The sequence below is a fragment of the Bos indicus x Bos taurus genome, chromosome 10, assembly GCF_003369695.1.
Source record: "Bos indicus x Bos taurus breed Angus x Brahman F1 hybrid chromosome 10, Bos_hybrid_MaternalHap_v2.0, whole genome shotgun sequence".
Classification (NCBI taxonomy): domain Eukaryota; kingdom Metazoa; phylum Chordata; class Mammalia; order Artiodactyla; family Bovidae; genus Bos; species Bos indicus x Bos taurus.
Genome location: NC_040085.1, coordinates 8,065,428 through 8,082,604, shown reverse-complemented (window position 1 = coordinate 8,082,604; position 17,177 = coordinate 8,065,428). Strand labels below are relative to the sequence as shown.

Genomic DNA, 17,177 nt, shown 5'->3' with positions numbered 1-17,177 from the left:
CTGTTCCTCCAAACGTTTGCAGGTGCAGGTGCCAGAAGAATTCGTCCTTTTATGCATCTCTCTTTACATGAGTAGGTATCACCAAAAAGTCATGAATTTTTGAATACTCAGACTTAGGGTATTAAGCTTAGAATACCCTACCATGGTGCTAGCTGCTGCTGCTGCTAAGTCGCTTCAGTCGTGTCTGACTCTGTGCGACCCCATAGATGGCAGCCCACCAGGCTGCCCCGTCCCTGGGATTCTCCAGGCAAGAACACTGGAGTGGGTTGCCATTTCCTTCTCCAATGCATGAAAGTGAAAGGGAAGTCGCTCAATCGTGTCCAACTCTTTTCGACCGCATGGACTGCAGCCTACCAGGCTCCTCCGTCCATGGGATTTTCCAGGCAAGAGTACTGGAGTGGGTTGCCATTGCCTTCTCCAACCATGGTGCTAGGGAACAGTCTATTACTATCTGGTGACAGCTTTGTGAACTTGGAACTGTGAGCTGGTTATGGTATTCCCAGGCGATGTCCCTAAGTTCATTATCACTTTGGATAGTAGAACTTATGGTGAAGAAACTCATATTTTGCTTTCCCAACCTCCCCCAAATTAGATTGTTTCACTTGTTCCATTAATTAAAAACAGGTTCATTATAAGACAGAAAATACAGAAAGAAAACCCCCCACCATTAAGAAGTAAGCACTATTAACATGTGGGGGGTTATCCTTACAGTATTGTGTGTGTGTGTATATATATACATATATGCACACATTTTTTAAAAGTCATAATTTGGAGTCAGTTTTCAGGCTGTTTTAAAATATGCATTTTTACTTTGTAATAAATATTTCATTTTCTTCTAATGTAGTGTATTCTCCTAGTAGATGATTTTTTTAAAACAACTTTTTGAGGTATAACTGACATTCAAACACTGCATGTACTAAAGGAGTACAACTTGATAAGTTTTGACATCTAGGAAGTAGTTTTCACAATCAATATAGTGAAGCCCCAGAATTTTCCTTCTGCCCCTTAGTAATCCTCCCTTTCCCTACTACCTACTTACCACCCCTGATCTGCTTTTTGACACTGTAGCTTGTATTTTCTAGAATAATTTGTAAATGGATATGTACTTTTTTAATTAAATTTTTTTCATTCAGCAAAATTATATTGAGATTCATCCATGTCTTTAAGTTTTTCCACAGTTCACTCCTTCTCATTGCTAAGTAGTATTTCACTGTATGATATCCCACAATTTGTTTGTTTATCCACTTGTTGATAGATGTTTGGGTTGTTTCCAGTTTAAGGCTATTACAAATAAAGCTGCTATGAACATTCATGTATAAGTCTTTATATACGTTTCCTTTTCTCTTGGGTAAATAACTTGGAGTGGAATGGCTGGATCATGCATTAAGTGTAGGAACACGATTTTTTTTTTATGACTGAACAGAGGTCCTTTATTTAACCACAGTTTTTAAGAATATTGTTGAACATTTAGAACTTTATGATTTTTCACTGCTGTTGCAAATGATATAAAACTTTTTGACTTGGGAATATGGATATAGATATTCAACTTGAGGGAAAAAAAACACCCAAGATAATGAGTAGAAAGAAAACCTGGAGATAAAGAATATGTTGTTAGAAAATTCTGAGTTTTTTAATTACTGCAAAAGAAGTATTTTGTGTCCTCTGCTGGGAAGTAAGGGCTTCCCAGGTGGCGCCAGTGGTAAAGAATCTGCCTGCCAGTGCAGGAGACAGAAGATACTCGGGTTCAGTCCCTGGGTTGGGAAGATCCCCTGCAAGAGGGCATGGCAACCCACTCCAGTATTCTTGCCTGGAGAATCCCATGGACAGAGGAGCCTGATGGGCTAGAGTCCATAGGGTCCCAAAGAGTTGGACACGACTGAGGCAACTTAGCACACGGCACACTGGGAAGCAAAGTGGCATGAATTTTTAAATGAATCAAAATTTGAATTTCAATTTGAAGTTTATGTTGCTGTTTTGTTGTCAAGTTTATGGAACCATGATTTTATCATAACATTCCTTATGAGGCAACTGCAATAAACTTAGGTGTGGCCTTTTGTTTCTGGGAGCTATAATTAGCCATCTGGTATACTTTTTAACATTTTGTTAAATAAAAAAAATCTTAAAATGTAGCATTTTACTCACTACTTTTTCTCTCCATATATGTATACAGTCACACATATATGATATGTATGATGATAAATGTGGAAAATGTGGAAGTGAGACAAAATATTTACAGAATGGAAAAGGAATGCTTAGAAGGGAAACCACCATCATAAACCCCCCAAACCAAAACACACTTATAGACGCCAAAGCTCTATTTTTCCATGTTCTGTTTTAGGGTTTTCGTATAACAAAACAAAATTTGTTTTTACCAACAGATTTTGAAGCAGCAGTGACATGCTTATTATTTACTGTTTTGGTATCTTTCCCTCATTTACATAAATACCCCAGAAACCAGCAGTTTAAAACTAATAAATGCAAGGGCCCTCCATCAAGTGCAATAAAGTTTCATAACCATGAGTTAGACTGTTAGAGTGAAAAATAAACCCATATATGTGGTTATGAAAGGGCTTTCTTGGGAAGTGTATAATCACATTTCAAAATTAGAACTTCAATTTGAAGTTGCAATGTAATAATGATACTTAAACATTTATGCAGAATGCTTCATCTTTACAACACTTTCCCAACATTGGTCAATTAATCTCTACTGCTTCCCTAAGGAGCAGGTCATTTTTCTAGTTAGAAAGTTGAGAAAAGTATGGCCAGTTCAGAGAAAGGCAGGGCTGGGGAGACAGGTTTCTAGTCATTATTCTGTGACTCTTTGGGATGTAACTCTTAATAGAATGCATAGTATTCTGTTCCACAGAATTAGCAAAAAACAAAGATGGAAATAGTAGCTCAATCTGCCTCAGGCTTTTAGACACAGCCCTACCCTTGTGAGGCACACTTTTTTTTTTTTTTTAATTTTATTTTATTTTTAAACTTTACATAATTGTATTAGTTTTGCCAAATATCAAAATGAATCCGCCACCGGTATACATGTGTTCCCCATCCTGAACCCACCTCCCTCCTCCCTCCCCATACCATCTCTCTGGGTCGTCCCAGTGCACTAGCCCCAAGCATCCAGTATCGTGCATCGAACCTGGACTGGCAACTCATTTCTTATATGATATTTTACATGTTTCAATGTCATTCTCCCAAATCTTCCCACCCTCTCCCTCTCCCACAGAGTCCATAAGACTGTTCTATACATCAGTGTCTCTTTTGCTGTCTCGTACACAGGGTTATTGTTACCATCTTTCTAAATTCCATATATATGCGTTAGTATACTGTATTTATGTTTTTCCTTCTGGCTTACTTCACTCTGTATAATAGGCTCCAGTTTCATCCACCTCATTAGAACTGATTCAAATGTATTCTTTTTAATGGCTGAGTAATACTCACTTTTTGAAAAGAACGGGATACAGAAAAGATACAGAAGAGTCACTGCACATTCATTTCATCTGCATTTACCACGACTGGACCAAACTTCTTTCAGTGAGAAAGGTGAAGTCAAATGCTTCCTCCCTCCCTGCAACCTCTACCCTCACATTATCTTGGCAACTTAATTTCTAGTTTTCCAAATAAGATTTACTATGATTAACACATTTAAAGAGTTGAACAAATGTGTTATGCACATTAAAGCCAGAGGAGCAGTAAAACAAAACTAATGAACATTTACATTTTTGGAGGTATAATTAATGTATGCTTGGGAAATTCTTATAAACATTTAAATGTTAAAATACTTATTACCTTCCCCACAGGGACAGTCTTAGGAATTAATGAGATAACAAATGCAAAGTGCTTTGAGCTCTTTAGAAGAAAGGTGGCATAAAAATGATTATTAATTGTTAAAAGCTAGAAGATGATAACTAACATATTACTTAGGATAAAATACATCTTTTTATACTTGAAAAATAGGATGCTTGCAATTCTTGGAATGATACAGCTGAAGTAATGCTTCCCAAACTCCTCCCAGGTTACTCTACATCCTCTTGGAAGTCTTTTCCCATTTCTTAACACCCATCTTCCCAATGAAACTATGGGGCATGATTTCCCATATTCCAGATTCTCCCATACATACCTATCATCAGTCCTCCACCTTACAGATCCATCCCCATAGAATTCTACTGATGCTACTTTCTCTTCTGATTTATTTGATCATGTAGTTGTGATGCTTCACAATGCTGTCAGCTGCCCAAGTTTATGTTATGAGCAAGAAACACGTGTAAGTTAAACTATCTTTCTATGCTTTAAGCAACACATTAGAATTTGTTATAAAAGAGTAAGTCCCTTACACAATCTGGGACAAGTGAAACTGAACTTGCTACTTTATTTCAGTTCAGTTGCTCAGTTGTGTCCGACTCTGCAACCCCATGGACTGCAGCACACCAGACTTCCTTGTCCTTCACCAACTCCCAGAGCTTGCTCAAACTCATGTTCATCGAGTCGATGATGCCATCCAACTATCTCATCCTCTGTCGTCCCCTTCTCCTCCCGCCTTCAATCTTTCCCACCATCAGGGTCTTTTCCGATGAGTCAGTTCTTCATATCAGGTGGCCAAAGTATTGAAGCTTCAGCTTCAGCATCAGTCCTTCCAATGAATATTCAGGACTGATTTCTACTTTATAAAACATGCTACTAATAGAATTTGTGTTGCATGTGTGCTAAGTCTCTTCAGTCTTGTCTGACTCTTTGCGACCCTATGAACTGTAACCCTCCAGCCTCCTCTGTCCATGGGATTCTCCAGGCAAGAATACTGGAGTGGGTTGCCATGCTCTTCTCTAGGGTATCTTCCCAACTGGCGTCTCTTGTGTCTCCTGCATTGGCAGACAGTTCTTTACCACTAGCTCCAAATGGGAAGCCCAGAATTTGTGGTAAATTGAGTTTAAATCTCAAATTTCATTCAGCCTGAGACACGGGGTGAGATACCTTCACTAAATCTCTGTTTTCTCATATGTAAAATGAGGACAGTAGCAGTATTTCTCCACATGGTGTTGTTGGAAAGATACAATTAAAAAATTTATATGAAGCTTCTAATACAGTACATATCTAGCCAACAATGTGTTCAATAGAAGGTAAGTGTAAGTAGATAGTGAAAAGTAGTTAAGCAGAAAGCACAGTTTGCCACTGAACATCACTTAGTTTCTTTAAAACCAGTATAAAATAGGGTAATATATAAAAGGAGATAATTATCATCATCCAGTAATGTGCTCCTAAATGTTTAGTTGAGTTTGCTTCTCAAACCATCACAAACATTCAATATTAAACAATGGGTCATTTCTCTCACAAAGATAGCTCTATGGTTAAATGTATGCTTTTCCCCAAAACTTCCTGAAAATGGCAATCATTTTCAAGAAATCCTCTTATTGACAAAGATTTCAGCTTCCCATTTAGAATAGTAAAAACTCAGTAATTTATACTGATTAATTTATGTTTAGGACACATTGTACACATATACATGATTTTTTTTCAAACTTAGTTTACCAGTAGCACAGTATCTTTGCTATTCATATATGCTAAAAGATAATGGACTATGCTTCTTTTCAAATGTTCTGTAATTAAAACATTTCACTAATTTAATCTGGTCCTCTGGCTTCTTTCAGGTAATTACTTGAAGTGATTGTTTTATTATACCAATTTTTCTCCTTTGATTTTGAAGCCATAGCTTTTTAGGTAGAGAACCTGACTCTCTATCACTTTCCAGTGAGACCTTAATCTGAATATAAGGCCTGAATTTGGAAACAGGCATTCTGTGGTGTCTGTTAATAATAGAGGCAAGAAGGAAAGTGCATTGTTTGAGAAACTGATTATGTGGGGTAAAAAAAAAAAAGGTACGGGAGAGTAAACTCATTTTACTCTTGCCAGCAGCTTGAGGCCCAAGAGTGCTAATCAAAATTCACATATAAAAACTTCCCTGATAGATTTTAACAGTTTTGTAGTATTAAGAAGGGGATCTCACTATGTGAAAGATCCACTGCTGTGCTGAACAAAACAGAGACAGTTTTCTTTTAAAGTCCAGAGCAGATGAGAGCCATAAGGAGACAGAGGGTTTCATTTACTCTCAGGACACGATTGTGCCAGTGAACTAATGAGTCTCCTGGACCTTATGTTGCTCTGGCTTCAATCGAGGTGAGACTCTAATGGGCACGTAGTACTTCCTATCCGTCAAGTGTCTGGACAATGGGCCCCTCATATGGATTAGAGCGATCTGGCAAGAAAAAGAGGTCATCCTTGTACCTAGCACAAGCAGGAAACCTGGCTAATTACTCCACTTCCAACTATAGCAAAACAAAAGCTGACACATAGACACACAAATGTTAATTGTTTTGCAGAAATTCAGCCTATAGCTGAGGCAGAGTTAACACATTATTGAAATTCCATAGGTAATAAATACCCCTCTTTTCCTCTACACACTCAAATAGTTTTAAAGATATAAAGGTCATTCTTTAAAACAACTCTGTGATTTGTGACTTGCATATTTCACCCTTCAGTTAAGCTGGATGATGTAGAAATACTTTCAACAGTTACAAAGCAAACACCAAGAGTGTCAACACTGCATAATTTTAACACTTTGCCCTTTAAAAGGTACTGTTGAATTAAGCTTGTAAAAATCCTACTGCTGTATTAATGGAGAGCTAGAGAATACAAATGTTTATTCAAGATAGAGGGCTGAGTTACACTGTTAAACTAAGAGCAGATACTGCCACCTAGATACATTCTGATTCTTTATTTAACTAGATGTTGGCTTATTTTACTTTTTGAAAAATGGCAACAACAGACAATAGTGGCTGGCACAATAAAAAGACAATGAGTGACAAAAGATCACTTTACAAATCCACAGAAATGTAATTTTCTTGGGGGAGAAAGAGACATTTCCATTTTGCCAAATAGCGAGGATTAAGCCTTTATTCAATTTTTTACATGCAGAAGACAAATTATTATTAGGAATAGGAAGAGAAAACGTTATAGAATTTGTTTTTTTTTTTTAAAGCTTCCTAATCCTGAAGTTTATAAAGAGATAGATGCAGAAGTGATATGAGTCAGACTTGTAACTTTCTTGATAGCTTATTTCGTCCTGTGTTTGGGAAGAGGAAGAGATTGATTGAAATGATAACACAAATAGGTTTTGGTTTAATAAGTAAAATAAGATTACTTAATAAACAGTTTTTAAAGAAAGCATTACATTATAATCTATTCTGTTCCCCTTCCTAGCAAACAAAGCAAACTAACTTTCCCTTCCTTTTATTCCTAACAGAAAAATGAATGTTGCCCATTTTTTGGCTTCAGATTGGAATCCAAAATCAGTAAAGTGTTCCAGGATCATTCATTTATCAGGTTTAGAGAGGGTTTTTAATGTTTGGACTGTAGGTTTTCTTCAAATCTCAACTTGTTTTCCTCTGTTACTCCTAGAATGGCTTCAAGGTCATCAATGGCAGCCTGTAAATGAACAGTGAAAATAATATTTGTTACTTAAAGACCTCTTATAAGTCTTCCATCCAGTCCATCAAGCATTTTCTCCTTTTTAAAGTTAAGTATGGTTTAGATCAGTTCTGCTCAAAGTGTGTTCCACTAACCAGCAGCCATCTATTAATTGTTGGTTTTCAGTCTTAACGAAATGGGTTAAAAACTGAAAGGATGAACTTGGAAACCTTTATAGAGATTTTTGTGTCTATTAAATATAATGAAAAAATGGGCTTCTGTTTAATATGTCTTCGATTTTTTCATTTTATTTTTCTAGTAATTCATTTTTGTTGTATTTCACATATATATCGACGGATAATAGATCAGAAAAAATACAACAAACAGGTCCTTCATTGCAGTTAATTTGAGATGCCCTAGTCTGCTGCTGCTGCTAAGTCGCTTCAGTCGTGTCCGACTCTGTGCGACCCCATAGACAGAAGCCCGCCAGGCTCCACCGTCCCTGGGATTCTCCAGGCAAGAACACTGGAGTGGGATGCCCTGGTCTAGTCACCCTAAAATGAAGACTAGTCGGCTGATGAGAGCATTTATTTCCATTGGTTTGGGGGAGGAAAAGTGGCACATTTCCATGCATTTTATTTAGTTTTTTTTTAATTGAGGTAAAATTCACATATCATAAAATCCACCCTTTTAAAGTGTATAATTCAGTGGGTTTTAGTGTATTCATAAGAAACCATTACTCTATGTTATTCCAGAACATTTTCATCACCTGAGTAGAAATTCTATACCCATTATCTGCCATTCCCCATTTACTACCTCTCCTATCTCCTGGTAACCTCTAATCTATTTTCTATCTCTGTGGAATTGCCTACTCTGGACATTTCATGTAAACGAGTCATATAATGTGTGGCCTTTGTGTCTTAGCATAATGTTTTCAAGGTTCATCCATTTTGTAGCATGGATCAGAACTTAATTTCTTTTTTATGGCTAAATAATATTTCATTGTATCTGTTATCTATTTTTACTTTGGTTGTTTGCACTTTAGGTGTTATACCTAAGAAAGCACTGCTAACCACAAGATCACGAAGATTTTATACTTAGTATTCCAATGTATGAAATATTATTCATTTAATATGATATAATGGCATTCACCCATTTATCTGTTGATGGGTATTTGGGTTGTTTCTACCTTTTGGCTCTTATGAATAATGTTTCTATTAACACTAATATATGTTTCATATGAGCATATATTTTCAGTACTCGGGTATAAAACTAGGTGTGGAATTGCTGAATCATATGGTAATTTTGTTTAACATTTTGAGGAAATATGAAACTATACATGGCAATGACACCATTTTATATTCCTATCAGCAATATGTGAGGGTTCCAGTTTCTCCATATCCTTGTCAATGTTTGTTATTATGTCTTTTTGATTGTAGCCATCTTAAGTGTGTAATGGAATCTTGTGGTTGATTTGGATTTCCCTAATAACTAATGATGTTGAGTGTTTCTTCATGTTTTTACTGTGTATTTGTATATCTTCTTTGACAACAGTCTATTCAAGTCCTTTGCTCACTTTTTTTTCTTTTTTCTTTTTAATTTTATTTTATTTTTAAACTTTACAATATTGTGTTAGTTTTGCCAAATATCGAAATGAATCCGCCACAGGTATATATGTGTTCCCCATCCTGAACCCTCCTCCCTCCTCCCTCCCCATACCATCCCTCTGGGTCGTCCCAGTGCACCAGCCCCAAGCATCCAGTATCGTGCATCAAACCTGGACTGGCGACTCGTTTCATACATGATATTATACATGCTTCAATGCCATTCTCCCAAATCTTCCCACCCTCTCCCTCTCCCACAGAGTCCATAAGACTGTTCTATACATCAGTGTCTCTTTTGCTGTCTCGTACACAGGGTTATTGTTGCCATCTTTCTAAATTCCATATATATGCGTTAGTATACTGTATTGGTGTTTTTCTTTCTGGCTTACTTCACTCTGTATAATAGGCTCCAGTTTCATCCACCTCATTCTGACTCAAATGTATTCTTTTTAATGGCTGAGTAATACTCCATTGTGTATATGTACCACAGCTTTCTTATCCATTCATCTGCTGATGGACATCTAGGTTGCTTCCATGTCCTGGCTATTATAAACAGTGCTGCGATGAACATTGGGGTACACGTGTCTCTTTCCCTTCTGGTTTCCTCGGTGTGTATGCCCAGCAGTGGGATTGCTGGATCATAAGGTAGTTTTATTTCCAGTTTTTTAAGGAACCTCCACACTGTTCTCCAGAGTGGCTGTACTAGTTTGCATTCCCACCAGCAGTGTAAGAGGGTTCCCTTTTCTCCACACCCTCTCCAGCATTTATTGCTTGTAGACTTTTGGATCGCAGCCATTCTGACTGGCGTGAAATGGTACCTCATTGTGGTTTTGATTTGCATTTCTCTGATAATGAGTGATGTTGAGCATCTTTTCATGTGTTTGTTAGCCATCTGTATGTCTTCTTTGGAGAAATGTCTATTTAGTTCTTTGGCCCATTTTTTGATTGGGTCATTTATTTTTCTGGAGTTGAGCTGTAGGAGTTGCTTGTATATTTTTGAGATTAGTTGTTTGTCAGTTGCTTCATTTGCTATTATTTTCTCCCATTCTGAAGGCTGCCTTTTCACCTTGCTAATAGTTTCCTTTGTTGTGCAGAAGCTTTTAATTTTAATTAGGTCCCATTTGTTTATTTTTGCTTTTATTTCCAATATTTTGGGAGGTGGGTCACAAAACAATGAATTTCACCTTTTTCTCAAGTGCACATGGAACCTTCTCCAGGATAGATCACATCCTGGGCCATAAATCTAGCCTTGGTAAATTCAAAAAAATAGAAATCATTCCAAGCATCTTTTCTGACCACAATGCAGTAAGATGAGATCTCAATTACAGGAGAAAAACTATTAAAAATTCCAACATATGGAGGCTGAACAACACGCTGCTGAATAACCAAGAAATCACAGATGAAATCAAAAAAGAAATCAAAATTTGCATAGAAACGAATGAAAATGAAAACACAACAACCCAAAACCTGTGGGACACTGTAAAAGCAGTCCTAAGGGGAAAGTTCATAGCAATACAGGCATACCTCAAGAAACAAGAAAAAAGTCAAATAAATAACCTAACTCTACACCTAAAGCAACTAGAAAAGGAAGAAATGAAGAACCCCAGGGTTAGTAGAAGGAAAGAAATCTTAAAAATTAGGGCAGAAATAAATGCAAAAGAAACAAAAGAGCAAAAATCAACAAAGCCAAAAGCTGGTTCTTTGAAAGGATAAATAAAATTGACAAACCATTAGCCAGACTCATCAAGAAACAAAGGGAGAAAAATCAAATCAATAAAATTAGAAATGAAACTGGAGAGATCACAACAAACACAGAAATACAAAGGATCATAAGAGACTACTATCAACAATTATATGCCAATAAAATGGACAACGTGGAAGAAATGGACAAATTCTTAGAAAAGTACAACTTTCCAAAACTGGACCAGGAAGAAATAGAAAATCTTAACAGACCCATCACAAGCACGGAAATTGAAACTGTAATCAAAAATCTTCCAGCAAACAAAAACCCAGGTCCAGACGGCTTCACAGCTGAATTCTACCAAAAATTTAGAGAAGAGCTAACACCTATCCTGCTCAAACTCTTCCAGAAAATTGCAGAGGAAGGTAAACTTCCAAACTCATTCTATGAGGCCACCATCACCCTAATACCAAAACCCGACAAAGACCCCACAAAAAAAGAAAACTACAGGCCAATATCACTGATTACATAGATGCAAAAATCCTTAACAAAATTCTAGCAATCAGAATCCAACAACACATTAAAAAGATCATACACCATGACCAAGTGGGCTTTATCCCAGGGATGCAAGGATTCTTCAATATCCACAAATCAATCAATGTAATACACCACATTAATAAATTGAAAAATAAAAACCATATGATTATCTCAATAGATGCAGAGAAAGCCTTTGACAAAATTCAACATCCATTTATGATAAAAACCCTCCAGAAAGCAGGAATAGAAGGAACATACCTCAACATAATAAAAGCTATATATGACAAACCCACAGCAAACATTATCCTCAATTGTGAAAAATTGAAAGCATTTCCTCTAAAGTCAGGAACAAGATAAGGGTGCCCACTTTCACCATTACTATTCAACATAGTTTTGGAAGTTTTGCTCACTTTTTAATTGGGTTGTTTTTCTGTTGTTGAATTGTAAGAGTGCTTTATATACTGTGGACACTAGAGATATCATATACATGATTTGGAAATAATTTTGCCAGTTCTCTAAGTTGTCTTTTCACTTTTTTAAGTATCCTTTGGTGTACACAGAAGTTGTCAATGTTGATGGAATCCAACTTAGTATTTTTATGTTGCTTGATTGCACTTAACGTATATCTAAGAAGCCATTGCTAACCACAAGGTCTTGAAGATTTATACCTGTTTTCTTCTAAGAATTTAAAACTTTTAACTTTTACATTTATGTCTTTAATCCAATTTTACTTAACTTTTGTATTTGCTATGGAGTTGAGAGGTACAGCTTCATTCATTTGCATGTGGATATCCATTTGTCCCAGCACTATTTATCAAAAAGACTATTCTTTTTTCATTGAATGGGCTTGGCGCTTGTTGAAAGTCAATTGACTGTAAAAGTGAAGATTTGTTTTTGGACTCTCAATTCTATTCCATTCATCTATACGTCTGTTCTTATAACAGTACCACATATTCTTGATTACTGTAGCTTTGTAGTAAGTTTTTAAAATTTAGAGGCCCTCTTTGTTCTTTTTTCCCAAGATTATTTTGACTATTTTGGATCTCTCAAATTTCCAAATGAATTTTAGGATTATCTTGTCAATTTCTGCAATAAAGCCAGCTAGGATTTTGATAGGAATTGCAATGAATCTATGAATCAATTTGGAGGGTACTGCCATTTTAGCAATATTAAGTTTTCTGTTCCATAAACATAGAATGTCTTTCCACTTATTTAGATCTCCTTTCTTTTATGCTGTTTTGTAGTTTTCAGCAGACAGGTCTTATACTCGTTCTGCTAAACTTATTCGTAAATATTTTATTCTTTTTTATTTAAAAATTAATTTTAGATTGTTCATTGCTGATATATGGAGATACAACTGATATTTATATTAATATATAGCTATTGGGTCTTAAAAACTTGCTGAATTTGTTTATTAGTTCCAACAGATTGTTTATGAGTTCTTTAGGATTTCTATATACAAGATCATGTCATCTGTGAATAAAGATAGTTCATTTCTTTTCAAACTTGTGTCTTTTATTTCTTTTTCTTGCCTAACTGTCCAGGCTAGAACCTTCAATATAATGATGAATAGAAGTGGTGAGAGCAGACATCCTTGTCTTGTTCCTGATCTTGCGGGGAAAGCTTTCAGTCTTGCACCATTAACTATGAGGTTAGCTGTGGCTTTTTCCCAGATGCCCTTATCAGGTTGAAGAAGTTACTTTTTAGTCCTAGTTTGTTTGAGTGTTTTGTTTAATCAAGAAAGGATGTTAAGTTTTGTTAAATGCTTTTTCTGCATCACCTTTCATTTTTATTTGGCCTTTACTTTGCTGGTAAATCCTTGTTTACAAACTGAAAATACTTATCAGGCTGCAGTTAGGATAGTAGACAAAAATACTACCAAAAATGAATCTATTACACTTTTTAAGTTTTTAAAAGTTATTCCTATTTTATCGAAATTTAAAGTTTTTACCTTTGGACCTTCTGCTAAGACACTTCAGTCGTGTCCGACTCTGTGCGACCCCATAGACGGCAGCCCACCAGGCTCCCCCATCCCTGGGATTCTCCAGGCAAGAACACTGGAGTGGGTTGCCATTTCCTTCTCCAGTGCATGAAAGTGAAAAGTGAAAGTGAAGTCGCTCAGTCGTGTCCGACTCTGTGTGACCCCATAGACGGCAGCCCACCAGGCTCCTCCATCCATGGGATTTTCCAGGCAAGAGTACTGGAGTGGGGTGCCATTTGGGTTAAAAAAAAAAGTCAAGGTAGCAATGATTCACATGAGATGCAGAAACCATGAGATATTTAAAAGCTACTGGCAGATGCATGTTGATGGATGGCAAAACCAATACAATATTGTAAAGTAAAAAAAAATAAAAAATTAAAATAAAATAAAAGTAGCTGAGAAAGTGAAAAAAAATAAAAATAAAAGCTATTAAGAATATCTGACTTCTGGTGATTTTTAAAGTCAGACAAAGGGCAGAGAGAAAAGGCCTTATTTTGTCAACAGCACTTGGCTCTGCCAACCTCAAGTCCGAGGTTGGAGTCTACTAAGTCTGCATGGTTTGGGGGATAAACTCTGTGCCTTAGTCTGCCCAGGCTGCTATTACAAAACACTATAGATGGGGTGGCTTAAACAACAAAAATTTATTTCTCACATTTCTGGAGGCTGGGAAGTTTGAGGGCAAGGCGCTGGCTCTTTCTGTTCCTGGTGAGAGCTCTCTGGTTTGCAGACAGCCATCTTTTTTGCTGTGTTCCCATTTAGTGGGGAGACAGAGACAGAGACAGACAGAGAGAAAGAAAGAGTGCAGGGTCTGTGGTCTCTTATAAGGACACTGATCCCATCATGAGGATCCCACCATTATGACTTCATTTAAACATAATTACTTCCCAAGGTCACCTTCTTCATATATTATCATACTGGGGATGAAGAGTTCAACACGTGAACTTTGGGAGAACATAGTTCAGTCCACAGCACCATCTGATCCTGACTATTAGCTGTATTTGGACAGACTAAACTGATCACGTGCATATAGGCTCAGAATTTTGCACATTATGGTAACAGATGAAATGATGCTAGCTGGCAGGAACTTAGAATATAAATGATGAGCACAGATCCTTTAGAAAGACCAGTGAAAGTTGATGCAACACATAAAATCACTCTGAAGAGCAAAGCATTATCATTATTACTGTTATAGAGGGACTCTTGAGAGTCCCTTGGACTGTAAAGAGATACCAGTCAATCCTAAAGGAAATCAGTCCTGAACAGTCATTGGAAGGACTGATGCTGAAACTGAAGCTCCAATACTTTGGCCGCCTGATGTGAAGAACTGACTCCATAGAAAAACCTGATGCTGGGAAAGATTGAAGGCAGGAGGAGAAGGGGACGACAGAGGATGAGATGGTTGGATGGCATCACTGACTTGATGGATGTGAGTTTGAGCAAGCTCCAGGAGTTGGTGAAGGACAGGGAAGCCTGGCATGCTGCAGTCCATGGGGTCTCAGAGTCAGACATGACTGAGTGACTCAACTGGCTGAGCAGGACTGGGCCCTAGCTCAAGGAAAAAAAAAAAATTCAAAATTTTTATTTTTATCAAGCTTTTGTTGGGCTTTCCATTTAAGAGAAAAATCACATGTGGTTTCTAATTGAATCTCCTGAGTTACTTGACCCATTCAAACAAGATGAAGGCTGACTGGGAACCAGATGCACACTCCAGTAAGCAATATCAAGTGTTTGTCTCTGTTTAGCTGATATTTTAAAAATTTTGGTATATCTTGCTCTCATTTTCTAGAGTTTAGAGAGTTCTAGACAATTACACGACTGGATTTCCTGAAGCAACATCCTTAGGTGACGTTTGGAAGCTTCAAAACGTTATGATGATATACCTGTCCCACTTCAGCAAAATGGGGTGGAGCAGATGGCTTACAAACATACTGAGGTTTTCTTCTGCTTCTCCCTATACACGTTGTCCTTCATGGGATTGCAGAACTTTTCTGGCTTTAGAAACTTAGACTTCCCAGGAATCCTTAGCCAGATATCGTATTATCTGAAATATAGGTAGCTTATAGTCAGGATATTTGGTTGTGACAGTCTCTGTTTTGGCTCCATTGTGGCACTTCAATGTCACCTTCAACATCAGAAAGCCCTGTTGTCTTGTAAGCTTAGATTTGGAAATAGCAAGTTAAAACAAGTCTACTATATTTAAAGAAAAAGTTTCAAACTATTAAATTTAACTAACAGGTTCAGTGGGAACCTTATAATATTGACCCTACATGCTGTAAAATATGTACCGCTTACAATGAAAAAAAAAATGGTTTAGCACTTGTTTACAATACAGCATGAGGTATTTTCAGCCCTTGTATAGAAATTAACCAGGATCGTTAGTTAATTAACACCTCACCTTAAAATTGGTCTCGCCTTGCATATTAGGTGCTGATATTTCTTGATGGATGATGAAGAGATTGCGAGCAAAGGTCATGAGGACCCCCTGGAGATCCTCACCGATTGTTCTGTTAATGATATCCAAACAAATGAGTTTACCAACGATTCCCCTCACATGCTTAAAAACAATCACCCTCTCATTTGTGCCTGTCTGGTGATGGAATTGAATGAGTATTTTCAATCTCACAAGGTGGCAATCTTCAGGGAGATGTGAAAGATGAGGCTCCATTTTAACTTGTCAACAAAAAGGATTTGTGTAATAAATATTTTTTATTAATCAACATAGCAGAATGTAGGAACAGGTTCAGTCATTCCTAGCAAAAGGCCACCACTGAGCTAGGACACCAGAATTAGCTCATTTTAAAAATTGTTAGTTTAAGAGAATTGTTTCTCATTGTAATTCATGCTTAACAATTTACTTGCCTACAGAGACATTGGCACCTCAGTATTCTGGAGACTTTCATCTAGGATTTATTTTCTGTTTCATGTATACAAGTGATTCCTGCCACTTATGAATGCATCCCATCTATGTGCAGAGGAGAATGTGCCCCGTTCATGAATAGCTGTCTTTATAAACCTGAACACACATTTAAAGAAGATTTCAGAGAATTTAGAAACCATCTTGTAGGACTAAATTATAGTCAGTGAACATTCCCAAACCACTAGATCATTGTAAATTTTAACTTGGAAACAAAACTGCAGGGTACTTTGCTAGCAATTATTCAAACTTTTTTTAATCAAAATGAATGGATTAATTTTTTAAAAATTGTTCTGTCCTGAGGGGGTGAACCTAAAGAGCTAATGCCTCTTAAGGCAGCTGAAAATAACTTTGGGATTACTTCTTTGCCAGTTGTTATCTGTAAAGTAAGTCACCATAGAGTCAGGCTTAGACCCTTTTGGAATGGCTTCCTTACAGCCTGATTGGGCTTTCCTTGGATCAGGTTGGAAGTACAAATCTTCCCAGTTCCAAGACAGGAGACCAGAGCTCTATGCCTTGCGTCTGACTTTGGGGAAGCTACTTAAGCTCTCTGGGTTTTCATTTCTTTTCTCTGAGATGAAGGAAGTGGACTAGACAAGTACTCCCAAACTTCTTGAGTTATATTCCCCCAATCCAAGGACCACCTTATAGCTACTGAACATTGGTATCTTTTCTTTAATAGAAAAACCAATAGCCAAAGGCAAATTTTTGTTGTTGTTGTTCAGTCATTAAGTTGTGTTGGATTCTTTGCTACCCCATGGACTGCAGCACGCCAGGCTTCTCTGTCCTCCACTATATCCCAGAGTTTGCTCAAATTCATGCGCATAGAGTTGGTGATGCCATCTAACCATCTCATCCTCTGCTGCCACCTTCTCCTTTTGCCTTCAGTCTTTCCCAGAATCAGGGTCTTTTCCAATGAGTCAGATCTTTTTCAGTGAGTTGGCTCTTCACATTAGGTGGCCAAAGTATTGGAGCTTCAGCTTCAGTCCTTCCAATGAA

The 17,177-nt window shown here is 37.1% G+C and overlaps 1 pseudogene; it reads right to left on the bottom strand.

Annotated features, from left to right (window-relative positions):
• Positions 1 to 5,897: 5,897 nt before the first annotated feature.
• Positions 5,898 to 16,915, bottom strand: LOC113899781 (annotated as a pseudogene).
• Between the last annotated feature and the right edge of the window lie 262 nt (positions 16,916 to 17,177).